We start from the raw sequence: 23,263 nt of genomic DNA, 5'->3' as shown, positions 1-23,263 counted from the left end.
TTACAAGTTTATGTAACTCCAAAAAAGAAAAAGAAAAATGGACAAGTTTGATAACCTGGTATTAATAAAACCTGGCATAAGAAAATACTAAAAAAAGAAAAAAAAATAGAAAATGTAACTTGTCGCGTTTTTCCCTGTAGATGCCACTTGCTTGTTACTAAATTTCGTTTCTTTATTTCCTACAAAAAATCGAAAACACGCGTGTTCTGTATCCAACGCCAAAGATTTAAAAAAATCTCGAGAATAGAGAGATAATTATCTTTAAAATCGTTGGTTCTCGAATCTTTGTCGTTTAATCACGTTGTGATTAATCAAAATCGTACTCCGTGGATTAAACTTCGTTCGCTTTGATTACAAATCATTTAGCTCGTTGGAACGAGAGGAAAGAACGAAGGGTGAAGAAATAATAGAAAGACCTCGGCCAGTTGTTCCAGTTCGTTTTCTTTTCTACCCGTTTCGAAATTTCTGAGGATATCTGATTGTAATGCTTAGCCTTTTGGAATGACGCACGGTGAACATGCTCGGTTGATTTTCAGATTATGTTAATTACGGTTAACGTTCAATCGAGTAAGCTCTACTATTTACCCGAGGTAAATGGAAGATGAGAGACTGTTGATTCGTTGCAGTTTTGCATATTAGGTTCGCAAATATGTATTTGTCTGTATTTGGAGAACGAAACTGCAGTTTGCCTTCGTTCATAGTATTTTAAAAGACAGTATGATAATTGAAGTGCGATTAACTAAAGCGTGAATGATCGTTTAATGGAAACCAATTATAGATTATTCGATTAGAAGAATAAAATGGAAGTTGTCCGTCTAACTTTGCCATTAGAAAAGTGATACTACGACTTCTTCTTTTTATTTAAGATATTTTACGAAAGAGTACAATGTTTAATTGAAAATTTACGCATTAAATAGATACATACAGGGTATGTCCGAATAACGTGTACAAAGGGATTATTGGTGGTTCCTTGTGAAAAAATAAGAGGAAAGCGTGGAATAAAATTTTCGTTTAAGGCTTCATTTTCAAAAAAAAATAGAATCTGAACGTGCTTAGTTAAGCGATTCGCTTAGTACGCGCGTATGATTTTCAAATTTATTTCCACATTTATTTATTGCCGTTCGAAGTTAGCCGTGTTCAAGTATTGCTGATAAATTTTCAAACTCGATTCCCTCGAAAACGAAACGTCGTATGAAAAAAAGTTATTCTATATCTTTTCACGAAGAATCGCTTCGTTCGCCCGCACGTACGCGTTATTCAGCCGCACCCTTCATAGAAATGAACATAAATAGAACAAAAATAAAATAAAAGATACAACATAAAACGAACAAGACGAATAAAACAGAAATGCGTAACATAAAATCCAACTTCAAAAGCGTTTCTTCCTTTCTAACCACGTTGCAACCTCAAAGAGATAAGAAAAATATCCAAGCTTCCTCTTTGACACGTTGTACTCGTCGTTTACTTTGCTTTTTCCTCGACTTGCTCTCGCGGGGGAACTGAAAAACACAGCCGCCGGATGTTCTAACGAAGAAATAACAGCATGAACGATCATGGCCACGAAATTAATCGACGAGAAATGAGATTACTTCGAGATTACACGGATCCACGGTAAATCATCTCTCCTTAATCGTTTCCTTTCTTCTTATCTGCTTCTTCCTTTCTTATCTAAGAATAGGGAAATAAAAAATGGACCAAGATTCTTTCATACGATGCTTCGTTTCTGACAAAATGAAATAATGAAAATTTAACAAGTACGCGTGTACCAGACCAATTTTTAAGTCAACGTATTGAAATTTTCTTAAAAAACGTTTTGTTCCATATCTTTTATTTGTTTTCGCGTGTACTTTCTGCTGATTGTTTGCTCCTATCCAGCTGATATTTTCGATCTGTTTTATCGATGATAAAATCATCATGATCGATTACCGATTATTATCACACTTATGTAATAAATTGCGTAATAAATATAATGGTGTAGCTGCTACTAAAATGTAATCTATAGGCACTTTGTGGCCTGACTCATTAACAAATAATGAAGGGATATTATAAATATACATAGAGAAGCAGGAAAATGTTGAAACCTGTGTTAAAGACGTGGATTTAACAACAAGACGAAAAAGATTTCAAATCAGAGCACAACAGGAAACGTAACAAGCCTGATTATGGTCGAGTATGGTTCCACTATCAAGATTAAAGCAAATTAATTAAAGATCAAGGGGCGTGATGAGAAGCATAAAATTGTTGAATGATATTAAATCACTTTACATACATATACACCTATGTAGCTACTATATAATATTATGTACCTAAGGTGCAGAAACTTTTTTATTTTCGTAACGAGGTTTTTAAACGTCGGTTCCAGGGATTTTGATCGGGAATTATTAAAACTTAATGCTTGAATCGAATAAAAACTTACGTAAATGCATCTGTACCGATGGATAGAAGAATATGGAAAGATAAGCGGTACAAAGTACGTGATTTTAAAAAATTCAATTGCGATAGGTAACAGTGATAGATAAGTATGGTAAGATCTCCAATTATTTCCTTTAACGCGATAAGAAATTCTACCACAAAAATCTCCAACAACCGTATAAACAAGCAAATATTAACAATTTCTCCTCTATTTGCTCACTATTCGTAGGAATTGATCTAACTGTCAGAGGATTAGGTAATTAGTTGGTAATAATTAGTTGGTATCTTTTTCGTTTTTCGTGTTAAGACAAAATGGCGTGGATACAACTTTCGCTTAAATCGAGACATTGTTGCCGGATAGCGCAAAAATATTTTATCTGTGTATATACAAAATATTGACATCGCAATATCTGCGTTAAAACTGAAGATGTAACGATAGTTTGCATCTCGAACGTGCGTGAAATCGATGCCTGATTGTTAAATACTAAAAGTCGATTTTTCTCAAAACTATCTTACGATCAAATACGCTTGTCTGGTTTAATACGGCCGCCCTCTCGAAAATAGCAAACATCGACAACGACCATTATCCAATTTTCGATTATAAGAACGAAATCGGACGAGGAATTGAAAAAAAAAAATCGAAACGAATTTTCCGATTGCGAGTCAAGTTTTAGATCGATAAGGGGTTTCAGCGATTTGGTAAAAAGTCGTCGGTCCGGTCGTTCAGGCGTATATAGACGATCCAGAAGCGGATCTATACAGAATCTATAGAGGCTCGATCGAGGTCACGATCACTTTAACGGTAGTTTTCTGGGGGACAATTGCTTTTAACCGTGAAACCGTTCGTATCGAAAAGCTTGCACCGCGCGATATCGCGTTATAATTACGTAAGTCCGATGCAATTCCGTTTTCTCGCCAATCGTGCTATCCGTAAGCTTCTGAAAGGCTGAATCGAAACAATCGATTCGATTCTTCTCTATCGTGTTCCCTGATTTCTTTTCTTCTTTCTCTGTTTCTTCCTTTGATTCACGCACACACCTCTGGCATTTTCTTCGCGAGATATCGAAAGGCGAGGCGCGGCGAATATTTTTGATGGAAAAATGGCGTAAATGTTGAGAAAGTCGGAGAATGGATGAGATTGGAATTAGAAAATTGGTTGGTTGAAATAAAAATGAAACGCGTTAAGAAGGTACGACGCTGAGAATTTTAACATTGATTTGTACAATTTTTCGATCGTTCTATTTTGAATAAAAAACGCTGGATATTTAAAGAACGAAAGGTAATTTATGTAATAAAAGGAAACGATGTTTTCTTGGAAAAAATAAATGTTTCGCGAACAATGTGAAACGAGTTGAAAGTTGGTTTTGAAAGGATCAGCAACACGTTCTAATAAGATGAAAATAACGAGGACTTAAAAGGAATAAAACGACAACCAGCCGAATTATTTCATTTATAACTGAATAGCTAATTATACGGAAAGGAAGATCGTATTTGAAAATTTGTTAGAAATGTTACTTCGTAAAATATCGAAGATCTAGAGGTTGATTTTAGAACGAAGAATAAATCGATTCTGCGACTGTTGGCAGAAATCGAAAGTACCATTCTAATTTACTAATTCTCTGTACCGGACAATGAATCATAGTGACGTATACGTGATAATTTGCGTATTACCGTAATACAACGACAAGGTTAAGAGGCTCTTAAACGACCAAACAATTCTCTTCTATCCTGCTTGAGTAAACTTTTGAATAAGCTGTAACAAGATTTGCATACAATGAGCAAAGATACAATGATCGAATCACAAATCGATTCTTAAATTTTATATTCGATTATCAGTACCTACTTTCACCGAAAAACCGGCCCGACAAATTATTCGTCTAGAGAATTATCGTCTTTCAAGGATAATATCGGCGTTAGTCGTTTGTTACGGTTAAAATTTCTTTGATCCTCGAACAACTCTCGATAATAATTTGACAGCTGATCAGGACAAAATTAGGCGGGCATCGATATTAATTTGGGTCAAGTAAATCACGGATGCAAGAACAACGCGAATTTCACTCGAGATAAACACGGTTATGGATATGTTTAAATACGAGACAAAAATTAGGAAGAGGATCACGTGCTGAAGCGTAACCAAGAAAAGCATATACGAGAAGTGACACGAGTGATCGACGCGATCGGAAGAGAGCTAAGAAAAAGGGTCTGGAGTAACTCGTAACTATCTGTCGAAGTTCGGTACTTTACTACTTCGCTACTTTTTTTAAATATTATTTCGAAAGAAAATGTTCGACTAACCTTTCTTCGAACAATCTGTTTCACGATTTATTGTTCTCCTGGTTTTAAATGTTTTTGATCAAAAAAAAAAAAAAAACAAAACATAGCATCAATTTGGAATACATTATATCATACGGTAACGTTGACGAGTTATTTGAAATATTTACGTAGAGATCATTATTGGAAATAAATTTCGCCCTGCTCTGTTCCAGATTATTCGCTTCGGTCTTCTTCGTTTAATCAAATAGAAAACATAACATCAATTGGAACATATCGTTTATGATACAGTAGCGTTAATGCGTTATTCGAAATTATTTCAAATAAATTTCGCCCTCTTCCCTTCTAGATTACTAGTTTAAAATATTTTTACTCGTAAATAGATAACGTAACACTCGTTCGACCGTGTTATCTATAAGATCTGCTGTTTGAAATATTTCCCTAGAAATTATTATTTCAAATAAGCGTCGCACTCTTTCTAAAGAGCTTCGTAAGTAAAGATTGGAAAATTGAAATCGAATATTCAATTGCAACGATATTTATTCTACTCACGAGAGAGAGACGAGTCATCCAACACGAGAAACGGTCAAAACCACTTGGAAGTAGCTCCATTCAATCGGCACCGTGGAACTTCACCCGCGGTGCCTCTCATTCCTTCCGTTTTCACGGCGAAGAAGCGCGCGAAGATCATTAACAGGCCGGCATTCCTGCTTCCAAACCTCTCTCTTCGCTTTCTTCTTTTTTCTCCTTTCACAGAAATTCCCCACGAAGAAAGAAACCGAACGATGAAAGAGGAATTACGAGATCGATCGAGGATGAGCACACGATCGAGGAAGGTGGGCGACGTCTTTAACCGGATACAGCACCCAGACGAAACTTTCTTCTCCTTCGATTATCTGTGCCAGGTAGCTGGCCTTCGAGACAACCTCGCCGATTTTTCTTTTTTCCTAACCGTTTCTTCCAATTCTCCTTCGAATTCTTCCAACTTTTTCCCCTCGCCTTCTAATACGTTCTTCCTCCGTTTCAAAACTCTGTGAAATTTCGCGAACTTGTAAAAACGAGGATTTCGGCCGCGGCCCGCCAATCGTCTGCTCGTCTAAAAATTTTCTTCTCAAACGTTTAGTTTCTAATTTTCGTGTGCCAAAAATTTCAGAGTTCCAGATTTCTTGGAAGATTCTTTCGAGTTTTCCAAATTCGACGGATTTTTATCTTGCAAGGAAATTTCTAGAGATTTAGGTTCCGAGAATTCTAAATATCGGAACGGTATTACAGCTTCGGAATTTTAGATTCTTCGATTCGAATTTTATTTTTCAAATAATTCGACCAAAAATTTGATCCAAGTATCGCTCTTGCTCAAACTTTTGGTTCGATGTTTATTTCAGCGTAATCCTAGTAAAGATTTCGTTAAACTTTTAAAATGATAAACTGTCGAGATTTTAGACCGTTGGTCCGATCTTTCGGAGTAGTTGAACCAGAAACTTGATCAAACTTGAAATAGAATGTAATTCCAGGATCTTAGATCGCTATATTCGATGCAGAGCTTGAGAACTAAAGAATCTTCGTGGTAATCTTCTCTCAAAAACAATTCGTCTTCACCAAAAAGAATCAACGAAATTCCGCACAGTCGATCGCGCGATAGAAATTCACTTTCTTCGAAAGACTTCAGTCGATTCTACGAACAAAATAAATAATTTCTCCCTGCCCCGCCCCAATAAAACTTCCAACGAATTCCGCAGAAAGCACGAATAAATACAACAAGACGCGAAACAACTGGAAATAAACCTGTTGCACAGTTTTTCGATGCTCCAAACTGTTTAGTCGAACACGATCAACACTCGAGACCTTGATACAAGGAATAAAAAATAAAAATAGCTTGACAAGCGTTAACCGCAGGGTTGACAACGAGGGATGTTTAACGACACTGTGGCTGACGAGAAATTACGAACGAAGCAGAGACACGCGTTTCACGATGGAAGTGCCGCGACTAACTGCCGACAGACGCCGGACGAAGACTTTGAATAGGGGCCGTTGGAGGGTCGTCGCGCGGGAACAGCGGGGAAACGAAAAGAGGGAGGGAACGATCGGTCGACTTACGTGGCTACGGGGTGGGAGATGCCTGCGGGACCCCATGGACATTGGCAACAGATGGGAACATACCCGCAGGGAACATACGTCATATAGGGTGAGTCATTTTGACTTGGTGCTGTATAGATAGAGTTTCGGATGGACTAACGCCGCGATCGTCCGACCTTTTTCATCTCATGGCACATCGGATATCCTAATTATTACGAGACAAATTTTCAAAGTTACGATATGCGAACTGATAGGTTTGATCGAAAGACTTTCATGACGGATAAGCGTCACAAGAAATTACAAATTCGCTTCATTACCGATAAGCATCGTCGAGTGTAAAAAACGTGTATAACGATTGACGACAGTCGAATACCAAACAAATGTTTCGCTATCGATAATGAGTATCGGTAACCAAAATGAAATTCGAGTGGTCGATAACGGTTACTGGTAGCCAAAAAAGCCGATACAATTAAAAATTAATATCTTTTAATCGTCTAATTAAAATTAACTCTTCCTCATTGACCTTTTTCCCAAAAACGCTAAGAATACCTGTTACTTTGAATCTCCGCATGGCACACGTTATTCGCATAAGCGACCAAACACTCCCAAACGCAGGAGTAACTTTTTTAAAATTTAAAACCAAACGACTTCGTTTTCTCGTTCTCCCTGAGAAGTTAGAAGAAGTTAGTTTATTATTTAAAGTGGTAGAGCACAGAATCGGCGCACCTGACCAAATTGCCAAATATCGCGCGTTTTAAAAATTCTTGCGCCACAACCGGCTGAAAATCGATCGGCGTCGATGAACTAAACGAAATTTATATATGTAGAGTAGGTTTCCTTATATACATTTGATCAGGTGCACAGTGTCAAAACTAAGTTATATGGTGTTTTAGTTATACTTTGTTTCGACCCATATTTTCGTTCATAAAGAAAGTATCGTTTTAGCTTTGAAGTCAAGTTTAAGACACCGAGCGAAGTGTCCTACTTTAGTTTGTCCGCTTAATATTTCAGACTATTAAACAGTATTTTAATGCGTAGAATATTTTGCCATTGTAAAACGTTCTCTTACGTTTGCTCGAAATAGCAAGGAAACGTATTAATTTTATACGACACAGTGTATCGTAGAATTAATATCCCATAAATTAATATCTTCTTCTAAATACTCTAAAAAATCTGCAAAAGTACCGTAACGAACTCGACCACGATCTCAAGAAACGCGTCAAACTGGTTCTATTTTAATCCCGTAATAACAGCAGTTAAATAAATTCAACAGCTAATTCCGTCGCACTTCTAAATCTACTTAAGGCGTCTCATGAATTGCAGATTTCGCACATTTCTACCATAAAAATCATCATTTACGAATCACAATTACGTAGGTACGTAATTAGTAAATAACTTTTAACGTTATAACACGTGAGAAAGTTAAGATTCGTCGATCGAAAAATCAGTCGGGTTTATTAAAATTTCACAAGTAGACACTCGTATAAAGAAGAGCAAAGAAGAGGTTTTTGATAACTATGATCCTGCCACTGTTTCCCTGCTTATTAACTCGAAGGCGTAATAAGCATACACGAAATTAAACGTTACGCGTATACGCGTTGCCGCAATAATTAGGGTCACCAGCTATCCAAACGCTACGAAGACGAAGATGTACATATAAAGGAAAATATACCACTGTGAGATAATGTTTCGACGTAATAGGCTTCGTTAACGTCATTAACGGTAACAGATGTAGTTAATTTCATTTAATGAAGTTGAAAAATATTTGTACAACTCGTAACGTTTTAACCGGAAGTAATATTTTAAATTCGTAAAAAGAGGACTTAACTTTTTCGACGACCTTCTGTTTATAATAAAAACAAAAAAATAAATGAATATATTTTACGCGTATTATATCTGACAGATCGATCGCGATTTCCTGGGTTAATTAATATCTACAGCAGTCACTGCGTGTAATTGACCACGTTTAATTTAAATTTATATCTTAATAATTAGAATTATGACAAATTCTTTCCTTTCGTATCTTTATTCCTCCGAAGATTTCTATCAAACGAATTAGAAAAATATAGCAACGTTGTTCTTGGTATTGCCATATAGGCTGTTAAAGCCTATAAGTATCTACTTATACTTAAGTAAGTATATATCTATAAGTATCTATCTATACGCCGTATTAACAACACGTGAATATTACGAACACGTATAAATTATCTTTAAATCGTAAAACATCGTAACATGTGTAAACTAACGTCTAAAGGATTATTTATCGTCCTCTTATGGAATCAACAGATTACACATATAGAAATTTAAAATACATCGAAATTAAATATGCAGCTCATCGTTGTATAAATTAAATACGTATTATCGCATATATAATAACCCCCGTAATAACCACGATCTGACGAAAGCTGAGAGAGAAATACGGAGTAAGATTAGAAGTTGCGAGAGAAGCGGGGAAAAATAATAGAGAAGTTAAAGCGGGATATGAAAAAGCAAGGGTGGATGGAAAATGGATAGAATGGACCGATGGAGCAAAAAGGGAGGTCGTCTGACGGACGATTCCAGGTTTTCGATAAAACGGTGGAGCAGGAACAGCGCTAAACGGAAAAACGTAAATGAAAGTAAAAGCACGGGCAAAATGATTTTCTGGAACGTTGTGGCAGTCTTGAAAAAGGGATAAAGAGCTTGCAGACTGAGCCAGAACACGTGGAAAGTACGGCAGGGGATGATTCGGTGAAATAAAAATAAAAGTTCGTATAAACGGATGGCGTCGTTATCGAGTTGCGGCTTATTTTCTGGCACTAGTGCCAATTTTTAATTATAACGGTATTTAAAATCTGTTGTTTATGGAAGGTCAGTTGACAGTGTCGAAGCTCTTCGTCAACGTGACAACCAAACCATTCAAACTAGACCTGCACACTTGGAGCAATTTCCCTGAAGGTAAACGAGCGACCACCTACTATTAGTGGGAAATAAACTGAAATAAATTTATTTATAATACGCAAGTCAAATCCTTTTTCGCGGGCTGTAAATTCGATAAATAAGTAAGATATATCGTTAATGCTCATAATCTATCATTCTGTTGCTAACTAGATAAGACGAACGGCCTACAGATAACAAGATGTTCACATCAAAAACAAACGGTAATGAATTATTACTATCCACGTCGTGGATAATCGAGACGACACATTCATCCTTCGACTAATCGACGTCGATAAAGTACCGTTCCAATGGCGATAGATAAACGTAAATAATTAATATTAATAACGCCAGTTTTCCTCGGATGTCGGCGAAAGCAGCGCCGATCAAAAGAATACAGACGGATCGAGATGAACAGTTAGAAGGAAATAGTAACGGGTGTTTGCCAGAAGGAATCCGCCAAATAAAATTTATCTCGTTTCGCGTTGCCGCGTTCAACGATCCTACGAATTCATTTTCTATTCCAGTGATTAACATTTCCTCCTCTCTTTCTTCGTTTTCTCCCCCCCCCTTTTTTTTTATTTCGATCTGTCGAATAGCTGGGTTCCGTTCGAATCAACAAAGAATATCGCGATAAAACGTTCATAGATACGAAAGTGATAATATCTTCTTAGAATCTTTGCAATTTTCATCGCAATTGCGGAAACGATACTTGTTGTAAGAAAACAAATATTTTTTATAGAAATCTTATCGATGAGAAATATCACAACAAAACGTTCAGAATTGCGGAAGTGGTCGTACTTTCTTAGAATTAACACCGTCTTTATCGTAACTGCAGAATGATATTTTTTGTGGTTTTTTAAAATTCATCAATAAGGAACGTTTAGAATTGCGAAAGTGTTTACGATGCGATGGAATCTTTATTGTGGTGTTGATTGTGCAACCTAGCGAGAATTCAGACGAGCCAAGTGCACACGATCGAATGGTTAAGCGAATGGTGTATCGATGACGACGACGAGTCGAAATTAACAAAAAGTAAGATCTAAGTAACTGCGTTATAATTATATAGTCAACAAATATAATAAATATGAAAGATAAAACATGCAAAGATGCATAGAACGCATATTATACGCGAAAATATGAAACAATAAAATATAAAATATTAAAAGTATAGTACTTATCGTGACGTTTAATGGGTAAAATAAATCTCTGTTTAGGTTGCGTTTTTGTAGATGGGATCAGAAAGATCCGAGTTTGCGTAAATATCCGCAATCTGGTAATTATAATCTCTTCGTTCACCATCGATTCGGAAATATTTAGTTCGCGTGCAAAGCGAGAGGGAAAACGTTGTGCCCGGATGTGTCTACCTTGCATCGAAACTGCCTTGAGCCAGTATCGACGTTGGTGCACGACAAATATTGACCAACGGAGCAGATAGCTGCGCGATTTTTCCGCCAGAAGCTATATTTCGCCGGTCTCTTTGCTTAACGGAACGGTCCTGCGGTACACGCGACGCTAGAAGCCCTGTTGCATGACTCCTTGTTATTCTAACCCTGTTCGTTCGGTTATAAACGTATCCTGGACAACCAAAGTGCAGTTAGATTGATTCCGTAGAGTTTGAGCACAGGATTTCGATCGTTTCGAGTTTCTATATCGCTGTTTGACGATTAAGAATGGAAACTCGTAAGAGATATCGAGGACTTCCTCATCGACTTTCGATCGTCGTAACTTCACAACATAAACCAGAAATCGTTCCATCGTATTAGAAATCATTAAAAAGAACGCTCCCGTCCGAAACGAACGATAGATCAAAGTTGGAATGAAAAATACAAAATTTTCGTGAAATCCAAGTTTCTTATCGACGAAAAGATGATTTTCACGAAACAAACGTATGCTGCCAAGACGCGTTCGAGTCGTAATTTCGAAAATCGGAGCAGGACATTGCGAAAGCGGTCATCTTTGCCTCAGAGATACTTTTTCACGTTATAATATCTTCTCTTTTTTCTTCGAATCTTCCAACAATTCCTCCGTCGTCGAAGAAACGGCCCGTAAAAAGAATTCGAGGAGAACAGAACAGTTGGTTTCGCAGAAGATAACGATCCTATTACTCCGCGTATTACATCCGTTTCTTCCGATGATCTTAGAAGCCTCTTTCGCGGCTCAATGGATCGTTATGCGCTCGGTTTTCGCGTGAATCGGCCTTTCTCGGAACACTTTCGAGCCGCAGACGCTTGCCAGCCGTGCCGCCATTACGTCGTGCACCATAAAACTCGAATCTGCCGCGCTTTTTATCTGGCAGAGACTTTCGAAACAGGAAGCGTTTCGCCGGCACAAGAGATCGCGGAATATCAAAAATTCATATAACGAGTCGCGGACTCGGTCTGTTTCGTCTGCAACAACTATACCGGCTAAACGATTCGCGACTTCGCATGCACGCCACTCGTATTTTTTCTTTATTTCCCGAAACGCTCGTACATTATGCAAATCGTTTCACAAGTATAACGTTTTACCGAACGATATGCTTTTTTCGCGTAGACATGGAATGCTCGATGTCGTGGTCGATAAACGAAGACTGCAAGACATTAGCATTTTGAAAAGAAACAGGATCCTATTTGCTATATTTAGTTCGCTTCGAACTTAAAGGTTATATAAACTTGCTTCTCTATAAGATTTTCAAATTTTTGGTACTCTATGCGTTATATAACGTTGAAGACTAGCGAAAATTGGCGTTTGAGAAAGAAAGAGAGAGAAATAATGGGCATTGGCATCTTTTCACAGAAATATAGTCAACTATGATCTTGTTACTTCGGTTAAAATTTAATGGGTGAAATTTTGATATTTTTTATTGTGCTATTTGTTACGTACGACGTCGAGGAACGACAGAAAGTGGAAGTCTTTCGAAGAGAAGAAAAAGGTGGTTGATTTGAAATCCAAAAATCAGAAACTATTTAACGATAGAAATCAAAATTATAAGATAAATTACAAACCGCCTCGGGACCAAAGAAACTCTGTAGATAACACAAATGACTTTGCAACTATTCTACAGAAATACGCACATAGAAGAATAGAATATAAAAAGGTATTAGATATTCAGTTTGATAAGAGGCAGAATCTCGGAAAGAAGCAACATCACCTTGGCTACCTCTTTGCTCATTTGGAATGTAGAAAGGGAATATTGCACGCCCTGGAAAACTCGCTGGTATCTCATGACGAATGTAGGAATAAATATGCCAGTGAAGATCCTCAGATTTATATTTAAATTCCACGTTAAATCGTTGGGAAACGGTCGAGTAATATTCTTTACAAGTTACAAAGAATATTCTTCGTAAATAAGTTTTCACGCGAACTTATTACAATAAGATTAACATAATATATTCGTTCCTATTATACTGAAAAAAACTAGGGACAGTTTGATCACGAAAAACTATACTATATATACTTTCACTTCCTAAAACGAGTTATTACGCTTATCGATAATTATTCGAGGGAAAGAAGGACGAAAACGGGACGATTAATATATTTCGCTTATCGTCGTGAATCATCTTGCATCGAGTCCCACGTTACAATACACGCTTTCGAAAAAAAAGCGGATACATTCTGGTTACATTAATTAATTAATCAACTAATTATTATAATTATTTAACGTACGTCTTAACGTAGTTCGATACGGGAGAAAAGGCAAAATGTACAAGTACGAATATAAAAGTATTCAATTAACCAATTTACGTGGAGAAAATTGTCCATGACTGGTTTGTACAATGATCTATTGAAAGAAATTATAGGATCGGCCAGGAAACAAGGTTGATTAACTTCGTTAGATCTACGTATCTGCAATTTAATGAACGATTCGATCTTCGGATAGATTTCAGATAGATTTCTCTTCGCTTAATGGTTCTACGGACGCGAAGACGCTAGAGTCCTAATCGATGATTTGGTTGCTCAAGGCCGCGTTTCCCTCCGCTATTAATCAGCGTAGAATTTCCTTTTCCCTTTTACTCGCTCCACCCTGTTAGTTACCCCGCTGTGTCCTTTAAATCAGTTTCGATCCAATGGTATTTTCCTATCGTTAAGCAATTTATCAAATCGAGGAAAAATACGAAGAAGTCGTTGTTAATACGTGTAATCTCTCACTCGGATTTTGTTTCCTCGAAACATTAAAAAATCTCTTTATTTGTTAGTGTAAAAGTAAAGTTGGAATATAAAAATTCGAAGACTCTAACATAATTAAGGATTATGTAACAATCTCAATCGTTTTCTAAAAAATTAACGTTCTCATTGTCAACATTCTTTGAACCATTTTTGACTCGATCATATTTTTTTATCGTTAACAAATTTTCCTAATTTAGGAGACACGCGAAAGAACCGCCACTGATAATATCTATAACTTCTCATCTCGATTCTATCTTACAGATTTTCTTAAAACCACTTCGACCGCTTCAACCACGCGACGCAAACGTCAGAAATGAACGAAAAATGAAGGAAATTGGTTCGTTGAAAAAAAATTGGTCCGCGAACGAATCGCTGGAGAACAGAGGGGACCACGATGGCAGAGATGGAAGATTGCAGAAAATTTGTGTCAATGCCGATGGCTAGAGCAAAGAAAATTAAGGCCGCGAAAGGAGGCACACGTCAGCTGTCGCGCAAAACGCGAGTAACACTTTTGGAACAGATGGTAACGCTGTACGAACGGTACAGTATGCGAATAGTGTACCGCGATCCCTCGTACTTTGGCTAGCCTAGGTCTGGGTTAGGCCTAACAGGTCTTAGAAGTAGGCTGATTGTTAGGTCTAGGCCACGTTCCGTTCAAGACTGGATCGCTTTGGATTACGTCTGGTTTGGCCGGGTTAAACGGCTGAATTACGATTTAGCCTAACTAGAATTGGGTCTGTGTCGAGTCTAGCTTCTGCCTAGCTTCTGACTTGGATCTAGATCTCCATTAGTCGAGTCTAAGTTTAGTTCTTCCGAGAATCGATCTTCCTCCCATTTGTTTCAATGAAGTTTACGCGTCCAGGAATTAAGACGAGGAAACTATATCGTGTTAACGCTAGAAATTCCATAATTTACACTTTTTGCTATTCTTCGTGGCTCTAGTGTAGTATCCAGGTTGAAAAATATTCGACTAGAATGACGCCTTTTGTCGTTCGTTGTCGAAAATTGATAAAATGTTGCGTCAAATGTACAAATTTACGCGGAACAGGACCAATAGTGGTAAACAAGTTTTAACCATCCGTTTGGGCCATTGAAGTATTCCAAACGAAACTTTTCGTTCTTCGAAAACAGGACACGGTTCTCGCTGGTCGCCATTGCAAATCGTAATCATTTCGACGGATTTCCTTGATAGCCACTCTACAGAACATCACAAGGTTGCAGCAAATAATTTCAACAAATCAAAATTAATTTCAACAAACATCATCAGTCGTGTTTCGCGATTATGGCGACACAGGAAAATCGCAACGATGCGCACTGTTATTGGCAAAACCGGAAATTGCAAAGTATTTCGCGAGCGTATGTACACTGTCGTTCGTAAGTATGTGGACACTTTGGTCGATTATATTTATATTTCTATTAACAGTATACCCCTATACTTTTTTAGGGACCTACGAGTTAAATTACTTCATTCTAGAGTTTGCTTCGTTTCAATTCTGTGCTTCACGTATAAAAATGAGAAATACCACTTATTACATAAGAGACAGAATACAAATGAAAATCGAACATTGTAAAATTAAGTGGCTTAACATAAATCCAACTTGAAACGTCTTAAAACGTCTTGAAACTTTTAATTCGATAATGTTGAAAACAGAGCAACTATTTAATATTTCGAAAAATAAATCATAGGTCAAATATAGTAATATATTTATATTGGACCTATAAATTTTTATAATTTTGATAAAATAATTTCAAGATAACTAACATAGTACACTATAATAAATAATTTTTAAGATAATTTTCTAAACAGCCAAGTGGACACGTAATAATTTTCACCTTAACGTTAATGTTGGGTGAAGACTTGGCTGAGAGCTTGGCTGTGAATTTAGGTAGAGATATACACTCACTACTACTATATATATATATATATATATATAAACAATATATAAATAACAAATAGATAAGCGTTAATATATAACAAGACACTTGAACAATAGTGTACACAGGCGTAGGTACGATCCATCGTGGGATTATGTCATCGATAACGATATTCGAGTAACCGCCGCCAATTATCCGCCATCCAACTGATGTTGCGCGATGCACGCTTTAAGAAAAGATGATAATACATGTCTGGAATATATTATTTAGCCCGTAACGATTTCTCCTCGCTGTATACGTATACGTTTGATAAATGTCGCTTCCTGGATGGATCCACGGTAACGGTACAAGGAAAATAAAGAGTCCCTATCGTCTCTTCTTCTTACGAAGTCTCCGGTCAACTGCAAGTTTATAAATTGTTTTGTCCCGTGGTTTCTTCCGTTTTTTAACAGTGTTTGCAACTTTTACGTTGTCTCTTTAACTTTAACAAGAGTACCCATGATTCTGTACTCTATATACGTTGTTTGCTATCTTATACTACACTTTCGATGATTCACAGATAGATTACCTTTATCACGATCGATGAATAAACAAGCGAGCTTGGTGTTTGTCGATTTTACCATGATTTCTTGCAAATCTTGTGCAATAGAACCTTCTCGTTGCTCCGAAACGAACACCGTGCCAGTATCTTGTGGAAAATTCATTGTTTATACGTGTCACGTTTCTGTTAAATTACTCGTTTCATCTATAATAAAAGCTTCTCGATGGCTCAAAGCGACAAAGTGCGAGGAAAAGTAGGACCACCGTGTCGTTTCACGAGTTTCTCTCTATAAATAACAATCCGAAAAGAGGACGAGGGTGCATCAATCGAGCCAAACTGTTATCTAACGCTACAGAGGGACTCGTCCCGCTAATCCAGCAGATTAAACACGGACTAATCGTCTTCCTACGTTCATTTTCATCCTGTCATCGTCGTAGAAATGTCACGCGATCCATCCTGTCGCGAAACAACGTAATTACGTTTACCTTTCGTTCTTTCCGAACGCAATCATTCCTTTTCTAATGGCTATCGCGATTCCTCTGTCGTAAGACACGAATTACGCAAAAATATAGATTCGTATAAATCACTGAGAACTTTGATGCTTTACTAGACGAATACGCTCACTGTCGGTATAATCTTCGACGCTGTTTTACGTCCGAAGCTAAAAAAAGGTGTAGCGGCACACGAGTCATAGGACGAGGCGGATCGAGAGCGTCTCATGTTGTGTTGCGCCTCGGAACACGGATACAGCTTTGACGCTCGAATCATATCGATAGAGAAGAACAAAATCACCGTTATGGACAACCATAGATCTTAGACAAATTCGAATTATCAGACTCCCCCCCGACGGGTATAAATATACTGATGCGATCGCGGGCGAGGCAGTAATATACCGAATGACACATATTAGTTTTCGAGTCGAGTTTTCCGCGAGCGAACATATTCTATCGATGCGAATACAATAAACGAGCGTCTTACGACAGTTTGTACTTTATTTATTTATTTAATTTATTCGAAATATATTTAACGGGTTGCGACAACAATTTCTCGCTCTCGTTATTTCACATAATCTATCCTCGACCAATCCTTCGCAAAGATTTCTAACGAAAAGCGTCAGAGTCGGCAGGAAATCGAAAGGTTGCACTCGCATTGTATCGCTTTGAGACAAAGATACTCTTCTTTCTTTACAATCTCGGATAATTATCGTTTAATTTGCATCCACGTCGTCGTATCGCTTTGAGATAGATTAAGATACTCTCCTTTCCTCAAAATCGCCATTAATTATCCATAAGATATGCTTCGATAATTCTTTAATCGTAGAACATGAATATCAACCAAAATTTCGTCACGATCAATGAGAGAAATTCAGATAAATAAAGTTCTGTCGTATTATTCGACTCTTTCCGATCTAGGAAATCTTTCGGTCTGACTTTTATAATCGATCTAGCCGATATATACCTTGGAAACGTCATTCTGTCCCAGTTCCCAGGCATCGAGGAGCATAGAGTTTGTTTTCACGATGATTCTCGTGCACGTTTTCTGAGGATCGAGTTCCGTCGGTCTCTATATACATATATGTATGCACTTCCGTAAGCTGCCATTCTAACGCAAATTTATTCCAGAGAGTTTCTGCGTTCTAGTATCGTCACCACTAGCTTCGGTTCTTTGGCTTCCGGTTGGTATTTTCGCAAAAGCACGTAACTGATTTAGCGAGATATTATTACCTATGACTTCTATTATATCAAATATTTTATTATTATAAATTTGTATATCGATATCAGGGACATTAATTAATTAATATTTAATAATAAATCTATACAATATATCCGTTTCAAGAGCATACACGCGATTGTTTCTTCGAGTACCAAAGATACGAAAAGACGATTACCATCTCACGTGTTGGATCGAGCGGCGGGTTTGGAGATACGAAAAAACGATTACTATCTAACGTGGTGGATCGAGTGGCGGGTTTGGAGATGCGAAATATTAATTCAGACGGTTGTAATTTTCACCCGAATAAAGCGAGACTTTCGCTTATTACGCTCTCATTTTTACGTCGCCGTTGTTTAGCATTTCAGAATAGCGTGATTTGAATTAATTGAACTTCCGCGGTTATACAGCCGGCTACGTAATCGCGTCTCCCCGAGCTGAGGATACGTTCTTGCTTGGAAAACGATGGATCCCTAGATAGGATCTCGTTTCGTCCATATACATATCGGGAATTTCGATCGGTTATGAGACTCCTTTCTTTGGAATTCTGCTGAAAAACGCGATTCCAGTCTAATTTTATTAACGAGAATGGACTAAGAATTTCGTAACGATTACTTAATAATACTATCGAATTAAAAATTCTCTTTATAGGATTTCATAATTCTCTAGACTTTTTAACCTGTTAACTAGATCGTTCCATTGAACATAACGAATTTCTTTGATACTTCGGATCGCAGGCTACGTATCGTGCTAATAAAAAAAACAGTCTTGCAATAAAGTAACTAGAAATCAAAAGCAGTGGAGAGCATGCAATTTACAAAAATTCGCAATACATTAATAAGCGTCGTAGCATTTTTGACAGACAGTGTAGATTCATCGATTTCCACGCTCGTCTAATTTAAATCCACTAAAATTTTATTTAGAGAAGTATCATTCTATCTCTTAATATCCTATATATATATATATATATACATATCCTTTGAAATTGAGTTCAACACCGTTCTTTTCTACGTCTCTCGTCTTGAATCGTGGAAAGAGATAGAAGTAACTCGTTCGCGAAATCGCGTAGAAACAGCCAGTGTCTCGCTCTTAATCTCCAACTTCGCGAATTATCGCAGATACAATACCACTTCTACCGTTATCTCGAATCTTACTCCGCAGTTCGAAGCGATTTAGAAATGCTCGTCGGTTACGTGAATCCCGAGGAAATTCTTATCCGAAGATGCGATCGAAGCCCAAACGTTAAAACTCTATTTTACGATCGAGATAACGCAGTAACTGCCTACGATTCAGCTCTAATTATCGATTTTTGCCGAAATTTCCGACGATGATCCTTTTTTTAGACACACTTACTATTCCGATCGTACGTTATTCCGCAAGAAAATATAGGGGCAAGATCGTTTTTCGCTTTTTATAACTTGTACTAAGCGAAGCTTTTGCTTCTTTTATGGAGGTAGCTTTATAACGAATAAGTATTATTCGTAGTAAAAGGCCATCTTTTATAGCGATACTTAAGCTATTAAAAATCTCAATTTGTCGAATGAATTTTTTTAAACGCTGCAAGCCAAAAGGTTTCGCAAATTATTTTCATCGCTTTTATGAATTTCTGATTGTTTTATAATTGGTTTTACGATGACCATAATTTCTTCGTGTGAACTCATAACGCTAAAAGGAGTACGCCATCCCATTACGTAATATTACATAATATTAACATTAGCGAAAGACGATTGTTTTTAAGTGGAATAATTTTCAAATCTTCGCGTCTTTTTCATCTTTTGGGAAATTTTCGGAAGAAAGTAGGTACGTGGTCGGTGGAAAGTTGAGAAAAATTCACGGTTCAGAAGATAAACTATATACATACGCGGTTTTCATTAACCTACTTGATTCTGACAGGCCTCGATCGAACGCCTCGATCCGGTAGACCTCGATCGCATCTCTTACTTTGCTTGCCATGATGCACGTTAATGGACGACAATGTAGTATAATCGACTACTCCGTGTTCATTACGCGTTGCGATACTATAGAAACGCGAACGAAAGCGCGAGATTCTTTCATCGGAACCGCCATTTTCCTCCGTTCCGTGTGCCTTGAAACGGAACAAAAATCGAATTTATTTTTACAACTCGGCTACTTCAACAAGTACTTAACCGGCTTGATCGGTGGACTGATTTGTTTGCGTAACGAATAGGATGTTTATATAAATTGATATTTTTATCAAGTAAATGAATGGAGGCTGAGTTTGTTCTAGCTGCCAAATCAATCGTTAAATTAGACGCTTTGCGTCAAGAACTAGTCGACGTTAACTGCTACATCAGAAATGAACAGTTAAGAAACGATCTGAAAATCCGAACCGTTATTGAATAAGTAGAAAAATTCACCGCAAGATACGGCAAGGAAATGTCAAATTACGCACAAGCAGTCGCAAACAAGATGGTAAAAAACCTTAAATGCCACAGATATAGCAAGACGACTCAGACGCAGAAAACATCCGATCGACAACACACACGTCGCTCTAAAATAAAAGAAAGATAAGAAACGAAACTACGAGGAACATAGTGGCAGTCGCTGGATCGTTGATTCAGAGGGCTACTATCGTTTCATCCGCCAAACAAATTAAAAGATACGCGAAATGCCCAGATGACAAATTATACAAACTGCGTATATATTTAAGAAGAAAGAAAAACAGTTGGTTCTTTCATAAGTAGTCATGAATTTATTGCCTCGTAAGCAAAGAAAAATATTTTGGATGAATTGCGAAAGATCATCGATCGTCGACGAATACATTAAATTACTCGAATCAAATAATCAATCGCGAAATTTCTTCTCTCATAGGCACAGGCAGGTTATTTTAGTCGATTCGTGAAAAATTAACAAGCTACGAAATCGCTATAATTCAAACCCTTTTGATTTTTACGCGCAATTTAAGACAACTTGTAGCAAAGCGAAGCAAAAGAAGAAAAAGAAAAAGGACGAGAAAAATATCAAGCCGTATAAAAAATAAACGATCCCCGATCGGTATGCTCTGCGGCGTACACTTAGGGTCATTGTGCAAGCCTCCGATTCTTCCACTTGCCTGCTCTCCTCTTGCTTTCTTTCTTCGTTCGTCGTGCACGATCCATGAACCGTGATACGAGATGCGTTTCAGCTTCTCGAGCGTGCACGCCGGAACGTGCGGTCGATCAGAAATTGGTTCACTTTCGTTGCAACCGGAGGAGCCCTCTCCCGACTCGTTCGAGCCGATTCAGAGCGTGCTACGTGGCCGGACACTTTCCCGTAACGACTAGAATCCGCCATTTTTGGTAAACCGCTGCTGATCGTCTCCAACCGGTTCGGATAATTACATCGGTTGCGAGTAACTATTAGCGATTCACTCAACCTCAATATGTATTCTACGTTACAGGTCTATTTATCTCGACGAAATTTTCATCGACAGATTTATAAGCCAAATTTGTTCTTTTTTTACCTTATGATACTTATTAATAGAATAGATGCTTGTTGCGATACTTGTCGGTAGAATATGTATTCGCTTAACGTGAGAATCTCTCGCGAGAAGAAATCATCGTGTCCGGAAGAAGAGATACTCTTTTGAAAAATACCTAAGTATCAAGCGTTAGATCGAACTGCTCGTAATGGGATTTCGCACACTCGGAGATATTAGAAAAGCTAAAAAATTACTAAAACTTTCCGACTTAATAAATGATCTGTCTTGTATACGGAAGAAAGTAGTAGGCTCAATAGCAATTCAATAAGTCACGAGATTCAAAGAAACTCACTAATACAACATTGATTTAGCAACAAGCCGAATCTATTTATACTTTTATCCTAACGTTTGTTCCGTCGTTTATTTATTTTCCACCATTAGATATTTTATATTATATCGATGAAATCTTAAATATTTCCTTCTCAATTAATTCAAGCAACGACCAATGATACTGATTCTTATAAATATTGAGAGGATATAACGATATTAAATCTTCTAACAATTCTACTAGGAATATTTCTATCTCGAAAGACGAGCAATTTTAGTATCACGGTGTTCGCTGATCCGATAAATCGCAAGATCGAAGGAAACTGCGTTAGTGGAAGGATGTATATTGATCTTATAAATATCCAAAATATAGCGATATAAAATTTTCTGAAAATTCTACCGAGAACTTCTAACTTGAGAAACGATCGACCTTATCATCGCCGGTACCTGTTGATCCGATAAATCGTATGATTCGAAGAAACCGAGTCGATAGATGCTGGATTCGTATACGGGCCGAGAACCCGAATGGCTTCGTGCAACGGCTTCCGGTCGACTTTGAACGCGGCCACGCATAAATCTCCGAACCGTGTGATCTCAGCCGGGTATCGGTCCGTTTAGCAGCACAAAAACAGACGTCAACGTCGAATTTACATATTATCTTAGACTTGGCGTCCGTATAAATAATAAACGAGTCACGAACCAAACGTGGAACAGAATTAACGACTCGCGATTGTTCCATGATTCACGGCGATTGCCAATCGAACGAGCCACGGAATCACGGAACCATTTCTCTCGCGAATTTACACGATCTTAAATTGAAAATAGCGGCGTAACGATAGCGTGTAATTGTTATTGGGAGTTGGAAAAAATCTAATCGAGCGACGAGTACGGTCTTCTATTTAGATGCGAGGCGCGTATCGTTTAGGAACTTTCTTCCATCAGTGACAAAAGCTTAAGCTATCTGTAACGCGATAATATTCCTTAAAAGTAAAATACGCCGAGACTCGAAAGTCGTACTTTTCGCGCATGTCTGAGATTCTCCCTCGAGAGATTTCTTGCTTGTCTGTACTTTCTACTAATTCTGCTTCCAATTCAATTCTAATTCAATTATAAACATAGACAGTAGATTCACATTGTAAAATATCGCATTTTGGACACCGAAATTACCGACACGGCGCGTTTCACGTTACTTTTATCCGAAGACGGTGCAGGCGGGGGACGAGTTTCTCTCGAAAAAGAATTCTTCTAACCATTTTATGCGACGTGTTAGTCGTTTAACAGCTTTGTAAGAACGGTTTTTTGTAGGTAGTAAAGAAGTCATTTTTGCAACGGCTTATTACAGGGATTACGCGTTAAAACTTTCACTATAAATAATATACTACAGATGACGAATCGTCAAAATTTCAAAGAAATTGTAAGAGATTCGATCCACGGTACAGATACCTTAACGAGCTTAAATCACTCGGTACCAGCTCTCATATAGGGTGATACGATTATCTTGTTAGCTCTGTCGTGATCTTGGGAGACGGCGAAGTCTCGCGAGCAATCCGAATGATTCGATCGAGCAA

General features: G+C 37.6%; 1 protein-coding gene across 3 annotated transcripts in view; it reads right to left on the bottom strand.

The window, feature by feature from the left end:
• The window catches only part of LOC126925132 (uncharacterized), a 68,896-nt gene that overhangs the window by 19,819 nt on the left and 25,814 nt on the right, over window positions 1-23,263 (bottom strand). The window contains exon 1 of one of the 3 annotated variants that reach the window (XM_050740413.1): window positions 5,236-6,691. The exons of the other annotated variants lie outside the window; for them this stretch is intronic. The gene's annotated coding sequence lies outside the window, so the exon portion shown is untranslated. Of the gene's footprint in view, window positions 1-5,235; window positions 6,692-23,263 lie in introns of those variants that run through there. 3 annotated transcript variants of the gene reach the window in all.

This window comes from Bombus affinis, chromosome 15 (assembly GCF_024516045.1).
Source record: "Bombus affinis isolate iyBomAffi1 chromosome 15, iyBomAffi1.2, whole genome shotgun sequence".
In the NCBI taxonomy this organism is placed as follows: Eukaryota; Metazoa; Arthropoda; class Insecta; order Hymenoptera; family Apidae; genus Bombus; species Bombus affinis.
This window is presented reverse-complemented; position numbering and strand designations above follow the sequence as displayed.